The following is an 18,229-nucleotide window of genomic DNA, read 5'->3' as shown; positions in this document are numbered from 1 at the left end:
TAAGTATTACAATTATACATAACATGTAATTTTCAGGAAGTAAAGGACACTTAAAAATAAGAAATCAGGAAAATCAGACAATAAACTTCCTGCTTCATTCAAAGAAAACAAAAATACTTTCCTATTTAAAAGACTAAGGTAAAACTCTAATAGAGTGAATGGAGGGAATTGCTTTTAAAGAAAGATTGAAAATCTTCGTGTAAGAGACCTCTGGGCCTAGAAGAATATATACCATACACCCTTCTGATCCAAGGTCTCATATATATATATATATATATATATATATATATATATATATATATATATATATATATATATATATATATATATATATAACATAAATTTTATAATATATATACAGTTCGTTATGTAAATGTTTTGTAGTTTGTTTTCTCAAAGGAATCTAATATAATGTTATGTATTCTTTATTTTTAGAGATCTCAATAAGGAAATGAAGAACACCATGAAAGGTATTTTACCAAGATTTGTAGTATGTTACGCCAATATGATGAAAAGAAGAAATATTCCCACATTGTGAGTGCCTAGTCGAAATCCAGAATTATTCAGATCACCAGTATATGTAAGGAATCAACTTTATTGACCAATCTTTAAAAATAAAACAAAGGAGACAGAAAAAAATACAGGAAATATTGGCAATATGTGTATATGTATGTGCATTGATATGTATGAATGTATGTATGTGTGTATATGTGTGTGTGTTTGTGCGTGCTAGAATGATACCTAAATGTTAATACTTGAGTGCTTAGATATAAATAGAACTGAGCGTGTGTTCACATTTCCATATGAAACAATGTAGATAGAGATTATAATAGAACTATTCTATCGTATATAGCACATAAGCTGTTTATAATGAATACCACATATCCAATATAGTATCCACAAATTATATAGTTACTTGTACATATGGAGTGTATTAAAATAAATGCATGGACTGATAGAGATATACTCATAGAAGAAGTCAATGACTACTAAGAAGTCATTGTGTTAACAAATATAACACGTATTGAGGTATGTGTGTCGTTCGTTAATAATAAGTTATACGCACAGGTGTTACGATATAAAAAAAATACATAACTTTGATATAAGTTCTAGCCAGAGAGAAAGGGGTTGGTACGGATATTGAATTCTAGAGACATAAACCAGTCTTCGCATCTAAACAGTAGTTGATGAATGCAAAATGACCAGTAAAATTGGGCTAAATTTGATCAGATCTACGTAATGGATGTGATTTAAGGTGGATCACCACCCGGAAGTCAGTACATATTTTAGCTTATTGCCTTAACTACTGTGCAATGAAACGTTACATATTATAAATATTGTACTATAAGATAGAGTAAATTTAAGCTATAGCACAAGACACTGATTCATTTGGTTGTGTTTCCTGATATCGAAAAATGTAATAAATAAAAGAAAATATTTGATTCGTTTTACAATGAGCATACAAGATAGCACTTGCTGTAAGATCTTACTAGAAGTGTTCAGTTTTACGAAATGTTTCTTTGTATGTGTAAAGTATTTTAAAGTAACGATCTTATTACGAAATAGATATATTGTTTGACCGCTTTTCGTGTTATGTTTCATATTTTATTTAAATATTAATTTACATTTAAGGAAATAGATTTTGAGACGAAACTTGCGCAGAACACCATAATGTGTTGTTGCCAAATTTGTACGTTTACTGTAGTAGTCACAATAAGAAAATTCCTGGATTCTAGCGTTGCAGTTCGAGAAGCGGAGTTGCGGTAAGGGTCGAAAACTAATTTCTCTAATAAGTATCCAAGCAGAATTCCTTGATTACTTCCTTTATTATCTGGCATCAGTAAACACTCGACACTATCTGGCAACGCCACACTATTCAAGCAGCGTTTAGCGTAGCACTGGGAACACCTAGTGATCCACCTTAAATAATACATTTACTTCCAAAGTGTTCGAAGCAGTTTCCTCAGTTTTTGTCAAATTTATCTGGAAATAGCATTGTTTAGAGGAAAACAATTCTAAGACTTCTAATCAAACTAAGCAGCAATTATGATGTAAATTTGGTTTATTCGTTTTTTGAATGAGTGTTATAGCTAGCAGTAGAGCAAATTAAATACATCAATTTTCTAAGAATAACTGCAATTAAAATGTATCTTTTTTTTCAGTAATATCCGTACTCACAAGGTGCTATAAAATTCAATAAGTATAAAAGTATCACAAACTAAAGTATTTCATAAAAGTATTATAAAAGTTATTCATCAGTACTTATATTTACATGGAATTACAAATGGTTATATTAAGACAACAAATATTACAAACATACAATACTAAAACTATGCATTTGGTATAAAACGGCGATACAGGTGATAGTCTAGAGTTTTGTTTGTAGAAAGTATAAAAATACGTGTAGCTGGAGTAGAAATTGTATTGATCCTTGGTGACATTTATCGTGATAGGCTTTGATATGGAAGAATGAGATGTTTGTTGAAACGTCATTTGTCATGGATAATAAAATTAGGACATATTAAGATTTTGTGGGTACTGTTTGGATTTATAAGATCATAATGAGACTTGAACATCTGAATTTAAGATAATTCAATGCTATTAATATGAAATAAAAGTCGTTTTAATAAATACATATGTGATCAAAACTTCATAATTCCCATATGGCTTTGAATGAGAGTTTCACTGTTTATTAGGTCTCCTGTGATGTGTAACATGTTTCAAATGGTAAAACTGAAAATATCCAGCGAATCAGTCAGGGATAAATGTCTACTAGATGTTAACCATAGTTGCTGAGCCTCTGTAGTCGAACTTGTAGATCAGCATCATAATAAGGTTTATTGTCATGGACGATGGCTTAAAATGGTAGACATAATCACCAAAGGGAGCAACATTGTTTTTTTACTAAATAGTGTACGTGTACCTTTATATTCTGAATAACGCAAGCTAATTGTCCTGAAATTTCAAAAATTAATTTGAGAAGTATGACTAATATTTGACCTACCTTCTCGCATGAGACATAAGACTATATTTCGGTTATAACTATGATGTGATAAGATGAATTTCTTACAACACTACAATATTACAGAATGCACTACTATACTAGAAAGATTAAGCTCTAATGACCTTTTGATAAAGTCACTGGCATCTTCATCTTGTTCAACGTGGTTGTAGTTTAACCCAATATCTCTAAACTTTTAGACTTTTAACAAACTACTACTAACATGTTATATCAACGATAGATTAAAATGTACATTTTTTTACTTCAAAGTTGGCTTTCATACTTCACCTCTGTACTTTAAATGTTAATACCTATTTCTGTAAAATGATTTCAGAAGTTAAAGACATGCACAGGATATGCTACGAGAAATAACTGAAATCATATTAATAATTGAATGAAAGAGGAAAAGAATCGAAGTTTGAAAAGCATAATAATCAATCGAAAACAAATTGTATGTTCACATGCTTCTAATTTCAAAAATAGGCGGAAACAATATTTCAAAACACATTTAAAATATTAATAAGGGTTCAAAAATACATCTTAAGCTATTCTCTATTCCAGATAGTGTTTAATCGTGGCAATCTAAGTATAATGTTTCTAATACTCACCAACTGACATGTGTCAAAAAACATAATTGATAAATATTTGTGCATCTCTTATGGATTTTATGAAATATAACTTTCACAAATATTGCTCCGTGAATGCCTGAAGTGTAAAGATGCAAATTGTCTGTTTAGCTTTATATGTCAAAACAAATTTCATATAAATACTCAGCAAGCACAAAATATTAAGTAGTGTTTCTTAAAAGTATATAAATAATATGTACTAAACAGTATAGAGAATCAAATTAGAGTATTCAATATGCTATATATAATGACTGATATTGCTATTGTCTTCCATTTAGAAAGTGTTAGAATTACTTTTCTGAATAGTTAGAATTTGATTTAGAAATTTACTGGAATTAACATTAACATAAGAAAGAAAGTACCTTTTCATAACAAGAATATTTTATGACATTAAGAGAAAATTAAAACATTTCTTAATGGTTTCAAAAATGTAATAAAACAAGTTTTTTAGCTAATACTTTTCTAATGTCATACATTGTAACACATTATTTTTGAATATTTTAATTATATATGCCGATTAAATTTTGTCTCATCCGTTTTTATACAAGGCGATGAGTGATGAGTAGAGATATAGTAGCATATCAAAAATTTGCTCAAAATAGTTTAAATGTGTTTAAATATTTTGTAACCTTTTTTAAAAAAAACAAAGTTGTAAAAGTCTTTGATTTTGTATAACTAAATGTGATTTTTATTGGAAATCTTTTTGAGAATATTACCATTTAAAATGCTCAATTTTTATGATTAAAATTTCTAGTTCCGAACTAAATTTTTATAAATAGATGGTGACGTTCCCTTTTTGATATGAATACTTACATTTTTTGCAGTAGATGAAAGACTGAATCTCTAAAACTTTTTCTCAGATTGTTAGTAACTAATTTACCAGATTCATACGAAAATATTAAAAATGAAAATGTCATTTTTGATTAGTATGCTGATCAAGAACGGGACCATAAACAAGTAATACAAATGTGATGTTTTGAAAGACTCTGTACTAGACAAATGCCTTAAAGATTATATTTAATTCTAGTTATCGAGTAATGTCCACATTATATATATGTTAGCACCAACTTAACTTGCACAAATACTTTTTCAAGAGAAGATTTTCTTATTTACATCTTCCCATATTATTGCAAAATAGTTTAATGATTTATGTTCTGATAGTATGAGTTACTTCTAATGAATAACTAGATTTATTTTTTACAATCTGTATTACATTCCTTCGAGTACGACTGTTTCCGGTATATATATTCTTTTCTCGTTTATCTAAGCACTATTTTCCCTGGTGATATTATTTCAATAAACTTGTACTTACTTCTAAATTGTGACTTGTGATGTAGACCGCAAATTTACAGACGTAAAAATATACAAGACAATTTTTCAAAGAGACTTAAATGATACAGAGATTACTCAGAAAGTAAGATTTATATTATTTCCTCTGAAATGTTTATTCAAGATAAATGAAGCTTGCTCATATTATAAATTATTTTCACCACACACACACACACACACACACACACATATATATATATATATATATATATATATATTCTTTAAATTTTGCATCCAGTTTAAGGAATCCATCATGCACAAACTTTGAAAAAAAACTTCCATAACTTTAATCACGTTTGTATTGTTGACAGAAATTTAAAGGATTAATTATCAAATTTTAATGTGCCAATTCTAATAAATAATAGTAAAACTTGCCTGAACTAGAACTGCAACAGAATGTTGACAAAGTGGTCATAAATAAATTTCCGCTTCCCTACTTCCTGAAAATAGAACTTTCTGAGCCCATTGACTATCTGTGCTTCCATCAGTTACATAATTTCCATACAAATCACACAAACATTCGTGAATTTTGTTTATTTTCTACCGAGAGTTACTTAGCTCACAAACAGAAGGCTTCAAATTTGAAGTCTGTAGAATTCTATGCTGATTTTATATTTTATATTAGGTTAGAGAAAAGTGCATTACTTTCTGAGCAATCCTAGTAAATGAAATACTAGTTCACATGGCAACGAAAAAGAAAATTGACAAGATTACAGAAATATATAAAACATAGTTCAAATCAAAACATAATAATTGGACCAGACTAAAAAAAAATCATTTACTGTGTTTCTATGTCGTTTTTTGAATGTTAACGTGAGCTTTTGCTACAAAATGTTTTTAACATGTGAATCATTTTTTGTATATGTGCAAATGTATAGAATACATATGTAGATATATATATATATATATTCTTTGAAATATTTTAAAATCATTCTTAAAACTGTTCAGTGTTTTTAAAATGTTACAACTGAAAAGAAGTGTGCGATTGACGTCAAAGTTGTACGTTCTTTTAACAAGACTTGTTTGTAATTTCTTAATCGGCACTTAATAATAGCAATTTAAATTAATAATTAGATTTAAAATTTTGAACTAAAAAGTTTATGATTTCAAATTATCTATTTCTCACATACTTATGATTAATAGATTTTATTGCAGTGATTTAATTAGATTTTCGTATCATTTTAAAAACAGGTGATGTAATAAAGTCATCATTTTACAGTAGTATTTCATGTTTTTATATAGGCCTATATCATTTCGGTTTTGTCATTGTTTACATAAATAATTATATTAGTTAAACCAACTTGAGTTTATAATCTCATTTCAGGATCTACTATTATTGTAAAACATTTCTACTAGTGATTATCACTCAGAAACAAGTTAAACATATCTGAGTCATTATCCATAAATAAGAAATTGTTTTTATCAGTATGAATTTATGTGTGTTGGTACGGCTGATCTTCGTTGTGCTTAAATTTAATATTGTAAACATTAATAAAAGTATGTTTCGGAATGTACTTTTAAAAAACAACAACTTTATAAATTTATATACAGTTTGCAGTTTATCAGCCTTAGCGTTAGAAATCAAACTATTTTAATCACCATGCCTTTATATATTCCGAGTAATTGTTTGTGAAATATTTTGTTCATAATAGAAATGGCATGGCTGTTATTTAGTACTAATAACAATAATAATGCAAATAATTTCCTTTAGTACTACAGTATTTCAAGTTACTTGTTCATTTTCTTTTTCAAATCAAATTTGTATATTTTTGAGTATACAATGAATGAAAACAATTTCCTTCTCTACATGATTTTACCTTCTTCATCGTCTGCAAGGTACAAGATTAAGTCATGGACAGTAACTTAGCTATTTTATTAATGTGTATGGCAAGTAAGAGATACGCAGAATTCGGACTAATTGTTATATTTAAGAAACCAAAGAGTGGCTGTATTTGACAAAAAAGAAAGCGAAGGAAATTGATTATGAAAGTAATGAAAAATATTATTTTAGTTTATATTATGTTTCATAATTATTGTATGTCTCCTGTCATATTTATGTACAAAATAAATTAGTTTAAATTAGTGTATTATGCTACATTATTATTATTATTATTATTATTAAGTCCTTTTTTCTCTTTGGGTATTATATTTGTCTAACACAGACAGCATATACAGTAGATAAATTTCGATAGAACTATCATGTTACGCCCGCAAATTCAAGATGCTGATTTCGCATCTGAATATCGTACATATATAGCTCATATTTCTTGTGGTATACACACAAGCAAAAGTGCATTCACACTTCCAATTTTCATATCCTGCAACGTTAGACAACCAACAATACTGTTAAGGTTCGCTGGTTGAGAACTACATAAGGTGTTCTGCAAGTGCACTAGCTTGTTCGAAACATGTCAGTGTAGCAAACTTCAAAAAATAGAAAAATATCCATACTTCTGCGACGAATAAAAAATCGGCTAGGATACAAAGTTTAGTATTTACAGTGCGATTGATATCATGAGAGAGTTACAGAGAAATTTTAACTAACCTTAGATATACCTAGGAGAAATCAATGTTGTTCAAACATTCACTTCATTTCACAGATTACAGCATTTCGTAAAATCTTCGAATGTTTTACATTATTCGTTTCAAAGCTACCTTCAGTTTTGTTAGTTATCAGTTTTAATATCTCTACTAAAACTATTAAAAAATCAGGTCGAGGTATTTTGACTTCCATCTTTGTTTTGTGAGAATTTTTCTTTATCAGCAAAACCATCCTGGCTTTTATTTTTTAAAAATGTATTAATATTGTTGTACATTTATATTATTAACAAGAATATTTTTTGTTGTTGTATTACTGGTTTTCAGTGTGTTCGGAAAATGAAACAGAAAAGAAAAATAAATACAAAGGAGAAAGAAAACATAAGAAAGTAAAAACGAGATGTGCAGCGTGTCAGTTCAATTTGCGAAAACCATTCCATCAGTAGAAAACCTGTTATATGTTTTAAATATGAAAAATAGTTATATTTTGTGTGCTCATAACATCAGTTTGTGTAATTTAATATCCAATTAATGATACAAGCATGTATTTAGTAGAAGTATATACGATATCAAAAGAATACGAATTCTCTCTTGTAATACGCCGTAAGATATCATTCGCTATCTCTTGCTATATTCTAAGTAATCGAGAACTGCAATTTCGTAAGGAAGAATAAACAAAAATGAAGTAAAACATAATCAAATATGAATTTCGACGAATGTTTAGAGTAATATTTCAATTGAAGATATCTCCTCCCTCTTTCTCTCGGTTAACATGTGCATGATTCTTGCATCTCATCTCTAGATGGAGAACTTTGAACAAAGAGAAGTCATCGTACACCCTGCAAGAACAAATTAAATTTAAAAGTATTGACTCTGAGTAGACTTGAATCCAAGACCCTAACCTAGTGCCTATAACAACTCGACTATTCGTTCACTACTGCTGAAGTCTCCCAACTTGAGAGTTCTGTCATGTAATAATTGAGGGGCTTAGTGGAAAAGGGGCGTATCCCACATTTTAATGTTTTCGAGAAACAGAGGGTTTTGCGTTGCAACTGACAAAAGTTTTACTATGGAAGAAAGGTACATAATTACAACCACATATATTAGAGGAAGGTCTGATATGTTTCAGAAAAAATCATCATGCATCTTCAAGAAGAAATAAACATAAGATATGCCAATGATCATGGCTGCCAAACCAATACGAGCTTTCTATATTAACGGATCAAAATGAAAGTTCCAATACGCGAATATGTATGTAATGTACAGAATAACATAACAGAGTAGACCATGTTCGTTTCTGCAAATAACGTTTACGTACTCTACTCAGTGAGAAAGAAATTCACACATGTTCGTGTAGCCACAAAAATAACATGTTTTAGAGAAAAAAAATTCTTTGTACGGCAACATCCTAATATGCTAGAACCGTACACACTATAAACACAACACTGAAAACGAGTATCATACACATTATACTGCACAATAAACCATTACCCAGGGCACAGTACTCACGTCCCTGAAGAGACACTTCACACTAACACTCGAGATCGCTACTGTGAATATCCTCTACCCGTACGTAGTTCCTGTCGCCATTATTGCATTTTAGAGATCTGTAACATTCGTGGTGGATTGGTGGAATGTAGTTTAACATGCTCATTAGATTATCATACTTAGGATTCTGAACAGGTCTTCCTTCAGGAAAACCATATCTTGCAGAGAGCGTGGTTGTCCTCTTCCTCCCTGCAAACGTAGAGTACTTAAAGGCTCACATGTGGAGTATGTATATTTCACCTGGACTAGTTGGCTGCCTTTCATAAATTTCATGCCAGTCGCTGTTCTCACATTGAAGCCTTTCCCATCTTCTGTTTTCTTGCTAAATATCAGAACATACCGCAACGCTGATACAACCTTCATGACTCCTGTTGTCATCTCGATGACTTGAAATGGCTTTTTAAGCGCTGTCTTTATCAGAGTGACTTGTGCGGGGATGTACACAGATTGTTTTCCTCTTCGCTCTCTCAATGATACCGAAATCGGCATCGCAGGGGAGAACTATATGACCAAGATTGAAAACTATGTTCTATTGTCTGGAGGTCGGTGACATTTAACAAATACAGAGTCCCATAATGAGCGAATATTTATTTTGTCCAACGCACGAATCACTGTACACTAGTACGTCTATTGCGAATATCTCTGGTAGGCGCATCATCACTCGAAGAATACAGCTTGCAATTTCATCACTATCACGAGAAGCAACAGATTCTGACCAGACACACATAACAGCAGAATCATCATGACAGAAATGGAACCCGAAACAATATGTCCACAACTGCCGCAAATAGAAAACAGTTCGCGTGCTTATCATCGGTGTTGGAAGTGCTTGATTCAGATCTATAGCAGCAACTATGGTGCTGCTGTTAATGTATTTGCATTTCTACTTTGCATTTCTCAAAGATTGGTAGGCTGCTTCGGCTTTATGAATATGTATATGATATTCAGGTCGTCTAGGTTCTATGTGTAGCATCGAATCACAAGTTTTACAAGTGTCGGTGCTTGATGTTTTAAATGTGATGTTAAATTCATTATTGAACACATATCGAAATGTACGTAATTTCACTGGACCGACTTTCCTTTGTTCACGTTGTTCTCCATATAAATCGTACATTTGTTGTAAAGAATTCACCGAAACTACAGCATGTATATATGAGCGTTCAGGGTTTGCAGCTCTGCTGTAGTGAGAACAGTATCTTGGAAACGACCTAAAGTGATTCCTGACAATATCTAGTTTTTCTTCCGAAATAGCATGGCGGCAGTGTTGATGTTTACCTGTACGGTCCTCTTTGGGAGAAAGCAACGGTTTCGCAGGTATAACTTTCGTATGTGTTCTCTAATCACCACGGGCGGTACGCAAACGACGTTCAGTGATACCATGGGTATTGCAGAATGTTTGTTTGGCATACATTAACTTTCATTCCAGATGACAGACGAAGAATATAATTAAAAGTATTGGCGCACCCGAAGACATTCACATTTTTCCTGTCTTTAATGTACACACGTTCACATTCTGACCTCCTCATTAGCCCAAATAGATAGGCATTTTGCGTGTTGAAATCTTGCATGTTGTAAAACAAAATTAAAATATTATCTTTGGTTTCAGAATCTATATCCTTCAAATAGCCTATCTACACCACTCAGTTTTACAATACCTAACATCACTTCGTATTTTATCCGGTACTTCCTTACCTATGGGACCAATGTAAATCTTCCCTGCTTACATTCATTATCCTTCCATTTGTCTTCGTTTCGTGGTTTAACAGGCGAATTTCCCAGACTGGAATTACTTTCAACGTCCTGCTTAGCGGCCATTATTACTTTCAACAGCAATTTGTATCAGCGGTCACGCTTGGCAGATTTCTAGAATGATAGCCAATGACAGATACTGTTATATCACCACAAACTCACAATATTAAAGATGGAAGCGGGATACGTCATTTTTCCACTCAAGAGTTGCAGCTGAAAGGGGATACGTCATTTTTCCACTAACATTTTTGATACAAAATTTTCTTAATTTTCGTCCTACGCTTATGGGATCCATACTATACGGAGTTGAATCCTAACATTTCTGCTCAATATACCGGATAGTTCCCTGTATCCAAATTTGTAGATATCTCGATTTTCCAAATTTTGTGGGATACGCCCCTTTTCCACTAAGCCCCTCAATTGTCGGAGGGAGCAAGAATGGAAACAAAACTTTGAATTACAAAAAATAACTAAAATTTTCGGTTTGCCGAATGAAGGCTTAAGTGGCCAAGTCTCGGTGAGGACAACCTTTTCGAAGAAATCTTGAGTGACACAATATTTTTTTTCTACCATTGAAGCCTGTGTACGAGGGAGGACCCAAAAGAAACCGGACTTTCGTTCTAAAAAAAATAATTTATTACATTTTTTTTTACAAAATTCTTTCAGTCTCCTTCAAAGTACGTTCCATTAAATGCGATTCATTTCTCCCATCTTTCCCCCTGTTTGAAGCACCTCTGGAACTCTTGAACTTTTATATCGTCCAATGCACTCTGCGGAGTTCTTTTAACAGCCTCTATACCATCAAAACATTTTCCTTTTATATTTTGTTTAATTCTCGGAAAATGTCATGTTGGTCAAAAAGTTTGGATCACTTTTAATCTGATTAATCAAGTCCTGGCTCAAATTCAGACGATGATTTGATTCTGTGTGAGCAGGCGAGAAACAACCTTAGCGGCAACATGTCTCATTTGCAAAACATCACGCTGGCATGAGCTCCAACTCACTCCTGCCTGTTTTGAAATATCATCGATCATGAAACGACGATCCTTGCTGATTTTGGGGCAGATTTGTTCGATGTTTTCGTAGTTTCGAAATGATGAAGGGCACCCAGAACGAGCACGACCTTCAACACTCATCTCACCACACTTAAAGCGCCCAAACCACTCAAAAAATTATGTGCTGTTCATAGTATCCTTCTTGAAAGCCTGTTCAAGCATTTGGTAAGTTTTCGTTTCCGATTTTCCAAGTAGGAAGCAAACACACTCCTTGTTCCTTTGAATCTGCCATAACGATTTCGCAGGCGGCAAACGAGAACAGTTGAGAAAAACAATAATACGGTCAAACGTTAACCTCCTACGCAGACGCCGCTTGGTCAACTGATCTGGGAAGGTCTCTACTAGACTCACCTAGCAGGAGAACTCTCTACTACGCCTAAGAACGGCAGCGCTCTTTCAATCCGGTTTCTGTTCCCCCCCCCCCCTTGTATCTTGGTAAGTATTAATTAATTGCGCTGAAATCTAAAAGAAACGTCTTGTGTGGTGAAATAATACATTACTATCTGTCAAAAAAAGATTTTTGTCGCGGGTCTGCATTGTTTAACCCTTCCTGGAATCTATGTTATGAACAATCAGTCCATACAATACGCATCCACTTCGTAATTTAATTATAGGATTTAGGATTTATATTGCTGGGGTCTCGGGATCTAAGACCATTTAGCCCGTCACGTTTTGGAGGGATAACGTCCCTCGGCGAGCAGAATATCCAGAGAAAGGGAAGGAAGGAAGCGGCCTGGGACCTATAAGTTAGGCACCACCTCGGCATTTGCCTGATGTAATGAGAAAAACCCAGGAAAACCTCATTCAGGGTGGCTGGCCTTTTACACTTTTTGACCGAGTGTCCCCATAGGGAATCGAATCCGGGGCCGCTCGCACTGAAGACCGTAATTTAATTATGTTTAGCAAAGCTATTCAAGTAGCAAATATGAATAAAATAGTTATCTACATTTATTTTAATGTTGCAGCTTAGACAAAAAGCTGTAAAAATAAAAAAAAAAATCAGAACAAATCTTCATACTTAGCACGTAAAGTTAATACAAAAAAAAAAAAGTATTACAACTAGACTGAGATATTATGTTTGTTACAGAAGTTTCTCTGTGTATCGTTGGGTGAGTGGATAACGTACTTGAACAGTGAGATAATCATTAGGTATCTTGGGTTCGAAACTCCGCTCCAGCTATCTTATGATTCCTTTTTTCTAATGCTTGTTGAAAAAGAACCACAAATAGAAGGCAACAATTCGGTCATTTGAATTTGGAATTGACCACGTAATCCTTGTGCTTGAATACTACGTCGAACAAACGTTTGTTTAGTGGCGGATACAAGTGCTTGACCAGGTAATGGGGAGTGCTTTGAAACTAAATGCAAAGCATGAGAATTAAATCTGTCATATCTGTAGTTAAATATGAATAAGAAACACAATTGAGAATTAAAGGTTAAAGAACAATTCAAGTTGTTAATAGAAACTATCCGAAGATTATTGACTTACATTATCATAAAAGAGATACGAAAGTCATTCCGAAACAAAAAGAATTACATAGAACTTTCTAATCGGAGGCAGAGAAACCTAATGTGAACAACACTAAGGACGAATCTTTTCCTGTGTAGTGGTTCAGTGAGCAAGGCGCTCGGCTAGTAATCTAAAAGTCGTTGGATCGGATCCACGGAGGGCAAGTATTTCTTTTTACTTTAGAATTTTTGGTGGCGATTGATCGGCGATCACAGACTTTTTTTATTTTTAAATTTTGAATTCTCAGATGTTTCAATACTTGAACTACCAAATCTTCAGGCATAATAATAATAATAATAATAATAATAATAATAATAATAATAATAATAATAATAATAATAATAATAATAATAATAATAATAATAATCTCGTAGATGATTAAATGATAGGAGCTTATTATCGCTCAGGTCATACCACTACAAGCAGAAACGTGCTATTTGGCAAGAACATTTTGGTTTAGTTTAGTGTTGCCCACGAGAAGAGGAATTTCTCATCTCGTTTCTCAAACAAAACAAACAAAATCGAGACGAGAAACAATATTTTATTTTCGAGATGCTAACTCAAATTATTGTCTTGCTTTAGCTCTAAAGTATCGTAAATATTTCTCGTCTTATTTTGATTCTCGAAGTAGTGTATGTCCATTTTTTAAGTAACAGTTGCTCTGTAGACTGAATCTTAAACGCTACTTTGTTACTTTGTATTTCTGAGCTTATCAAATTATGGTCTATGTACGTATTTTTGTAAGAAAGCTTTTATAATTACTTCTGCATATCCTAAAATTTAGTTTATTATATACCTTACTTTTCAGTGATATTCAGTTATTTTTATTACAGTTATTTTCCTTAAAACGTACAGTAGAATACTTTCTACATGGAATTTTAGTGGAACGCTTTCGTTTAAAATTTTGATAGTTGCAGAGGTGTGTTTTGGAGGTCGAGACCCCCTCCCCGAAATCCCGATATTTCTGTAAGTTTTCCCTAATTTTAAGGCAACTTTAAAAAACTTTAATACCATTATTATTATTATTATTATTATTATTATTATTATTATTATTATTATTATTATTATTATTATTATTATTACTGAAGTTTTGTGAATTTAATGGTTTACCCTGTTCCTAATAGGTTAAGCGCTTTCTTTATGGTTGTTTTGGTCGTAGCCCGCTCAGCTCTGGAGTGACCCTGCATCTATCTTAGGTCCCGCCCAATTATCATTGTGCTGGAGAAAAGCCGCGTGTGTAGGTTTTCTCGGAGTTCTGTTTCTTTCCACATTCTTCATTCCCCTATTTCTTTCGTTCTCTTCATCGACATCTCCTTTAGCTTAGTCGACATAACCATGGAACATAAAACTTAAAAACATAATTTTCCTTAGGGTTGTTGTGAGTTCAGTAGGCCTACTTTCTACATGAAATTTGACTGGAAAACTTTCGTTTAAAACACGTTCACTGTGTTACGAGTCACCTGTGCGCTTCAACAAAAGACACGGTGACTCGTAAAGCACTGAGATCCAAACTCAGTTTTACACTACCGCAGCGAACATGTTAACATCTAGATAGTTGTAGGGACGTACACAGGGGATATGTCCTGGTCGTCCGGACACTTCTGTCCAATCCCGACTATTTTGTAACTTTTGCCTAATGTCTCGGGAGATTTTACAGATTTTAATACAATCTGTCTTCACATGGAATTTATCTTCTATACAGGGTGTTTCAAAACAACAACGGCAAGGTTTGCGAGGTGATTCCTGACACCATGATAAGACAAAAGTATAGATTAACTTGGGTGCACACATGCTTCCTTTCGAAGTTATAGACTGCCGAGAACAAGAAAAAATGAACTTTAAAGTCCAATACCTCCAAATCTATGGGACCTACCGTATCCGGGTCAAGACTTTACTTAGGAACTAGTATGTGCCCTATCCAAATATTCCGGTACTTCCGCAACAATTTGGATAGAGGTAGTTGGTGAATACTTCAAATTATATGCACGTAGCCAAACTCCCTCTATAATAAAATTATTGCGTGAGTACCCTAGGATTCTGCAACATATTTTTGATAGCGCACTTATTAGATCCTAAGTAAAGTCTTCACCCAACTACGGTATGCCCCATTGTTTTGGAGCTATGAACTTTTAAAATTCATTTTTTTCACGTTTTCGGGAGCCTATAAATTGGAAAGGAAGCATTTGTGCAGCCAGGTTGGTGTATAATTTTTGTCTTATTTTGGTGTCAGGAATCACCTCCCAAACGGTGTTGTTTTGCTACACTCTGTATATATTATAAGAGGAAGAGATGGATATAAACACTTTATTTTACAATATGTTAGCCCATATTCCGTAGTCGTTAAAAATCTGCTTTTGAGGGGATTACCGTCCGATCATCACGGAAAATCGAATGAACCGTTTGAAATAAATATTTGAATATATTTAGTACTTGGAAGAAAATGGTCAGCTGTCGTCCACTGGAAACTTGACAAAACTTTGATACGATTTAGAGAATGGTCAACTATGCATAAATATAACATTTCAGGCGGAAGTGAACACCAAGAAAGAAGTAATAGCGGATTTAAGTTTAGCATTGGAAGTTACTGAAAAACAAAATGTGTTAGGCTTAAACTACAAAAACGTAATTTTTAAAATAAGGTTTGTAGACGTGAGTAGCATAGTATTTGTCCCAACGGATCAACCATTTCTTACACGTGTCTAAGGTGTTTAGTTGCACTCTCAAATTATGTTGACTGATTATGGCTACATTAACATTTGTTCCTTATTGTGTTTGGTTACTAAACTTCACTTCAATCCCCATAACTTCTCCTTACGTGTATTTCCACCTGATTTTTTTGTTTAGGCATACTTGATCATTCTCTAAATAATGTCCAAGTTCGCCAGCGTACTCCAGGTGACCATTTCTTCCAAGAGGGAAGCAGACTTTGATAAATGAACTTCGGGTCCATCCTTCGCGAAGTAGAAGTGCAAATTCAAAGAACTAATATTACAAACTGGGACAGCACAATAGATATAAATAGTGTAGAAAAGAGTCTTAAAGATTTCTACTCGCGCATATATGATACGACGCGTAAAGTTATCAAGTGACGGCCTTGCAGAGCGTCTACGACCCCCTTGCAAAGGGTCCTGGCTTGAATTCCCGCACGAGTTAACTTATTGTTTTTTGCTTTAACCAATAAAGAAGCTATAAAATGTAATTCATCATATGCCTGTAATGCATAAAACAATAAAAAAGTTCAAACCAGTTGTCAAATCTTTTAATGATCCGTGTTAACTAGTAATAAAATGTAACCTACTCATCGTTGTATATTGATATCACGTGTTATATTATGGTTACCACAATCATTGTATAAAAATGGGGATACGGCTGTTTCGGTGTAGGACATTTTGCTGCACGGATGTCTCGGTGTAAGGACGTTTAGGTGTGAGGCTGGTTCGGTGTAAAAGTTCCATTGTTTACACCGAAACGTCCACTTTTCAAAATGAAAATTATTCTTTAGGGAGAAATAAATTCATGAAGTAGAAAATATAAATTAATAAATAAAATAAAAATTAAATGCTGCTGTAATTTTCCTGTCATTATGACCCGAACTATTATAAAAAGTTCGTATCCACTATTATAAAAAGTACATATTTAATAATGTATTGTAAAATCTATTAGAATATCTGCGTTCCTTTGTCTATTGAATCAAATGTTAACAGAACTTTATTTCCACATAATTTTCTGTTTCTATTATTCCATCAACTACTGTCTGTTGCAAATGACAAGTTAAAGGAGCAGTAGAAAATTGTTTCTGAAATAACATGTTTGATATTGCAGAGAAGCGATGACGAAAATTTATGATAAAAAATGTCCACACTATTACAGAACGGCACTATGCTTTCGAAAGCTTGAAAGTTCCCTGACTAGTAGCAGGAAGGTTTCTAGAAATTTCAAAGTCCCTGACATTTTCAGGGGTATCCCACTCATTCACCACCATGTATTGCAAATAATACAAACCTCCTCATAAGAAGGAGTAATCAAAAGCTTGATGTAGCTTTTTGTTTTTAACGTTGATTTTTCTTTTTGTTTCATCCTTCCTTACTTTTTTTCATTTCTGGTTTCGAAGGGGGAGTTCGGTCCCCCGGATTCCCCTGGCTACATGTCTGAGTTCAACTACATAGCAAATTGCATTGCGTATAGTTCAAACATAATTTATATTCAACAGAGAGCGACAATGTCTCTTTAGAGGATTTAGTCAATAACATTAGTTGTGACTACAGATAAACAAGATATTAGTATTTTTCTTTCTTCTTCTTCTTCTTCTTCTTCTTCTTTTTTTTTGCATTTTTGTGTCTGGCAACGCTGCATAGACTGAAGTTAAGCGTATTTGAACATACCAAATCTTCGATTAATATATATATATATATATATATATATATATATATATATATATATATATATATATATATATATATATCGACAGAAAGGCTTTTGATAAAGTAAGGTAATAAATATAAAAATTTAGGTGAAAGTTTAGCAGAAGGTATCCGGCAATTTTTTCCCTAAAAGAATGTTGCAATTTCGGTAATTTCTGTTCACATTATGTTAGTTTATGTTAAGTTACGTTAGTTTATGCTAGATTATGTTAGTCAAGCATAATTTTCGTAAACATGGGAGAATTTCGCTTATTTCTATTAATATTAGGTTAGTTTAGATTTGGTTATGTTATGCTTATGTTAGGTCTAAGTACTTGCATCTTCCATTTCTCCTGTAATTTTTATATTTTTACGTACTTCTGAACCCCTTCCGCTCCAACATTCTCCAAAATTTATTTTGGTAACAAAAGAATATAATTGAGTTATCAATTTCATAAAGTTAGGATATCTTT

The 18,229-nt window shown here is 32.8% G+C and overlaps 1 protein-coding gene across 1 annotated transcript in view; it reads left to right on the top strand.

The window, feature by feature from the left end:
* The window catches only part of LOC145664603 (uncharacterized), a 54,406-nt gene extending 47,363 nt beyond the window's left edge, over nt 1-7,043 (top strand). The window contains exon 2 of the mRNA XM_081731411.1: nt 436-7,043. The gene's annotated coding sequence lies outside the window, so the exon portion shown is untranslated. The remainder of the gene's footprint in view (nt 1-435) is intronic.
* Nucleotides 7,044-18,229: the final 11,186 nt, after the last annotated feature.

This window comes from Thermobia domestica, chromosome 11 (assembly GCF_964235325.1).
Source record: "Thermobia domestica chromosome 11, izTheDome1.hap1.1, whole genome shotgun sequence".
NCBI classification, from domain to species: domain Eukaryota; kingdom Metazoa; phylum Arthropoda; class Insecta; order Zygentoma; family Lepismatidae; genus Thermobia; species Thermobia domestica.
The sequence above is the reverse complement of the archived record's forward strand: the minus strand, read 5'-3'. Positions and strand labels throughout refer to the sequence as shown.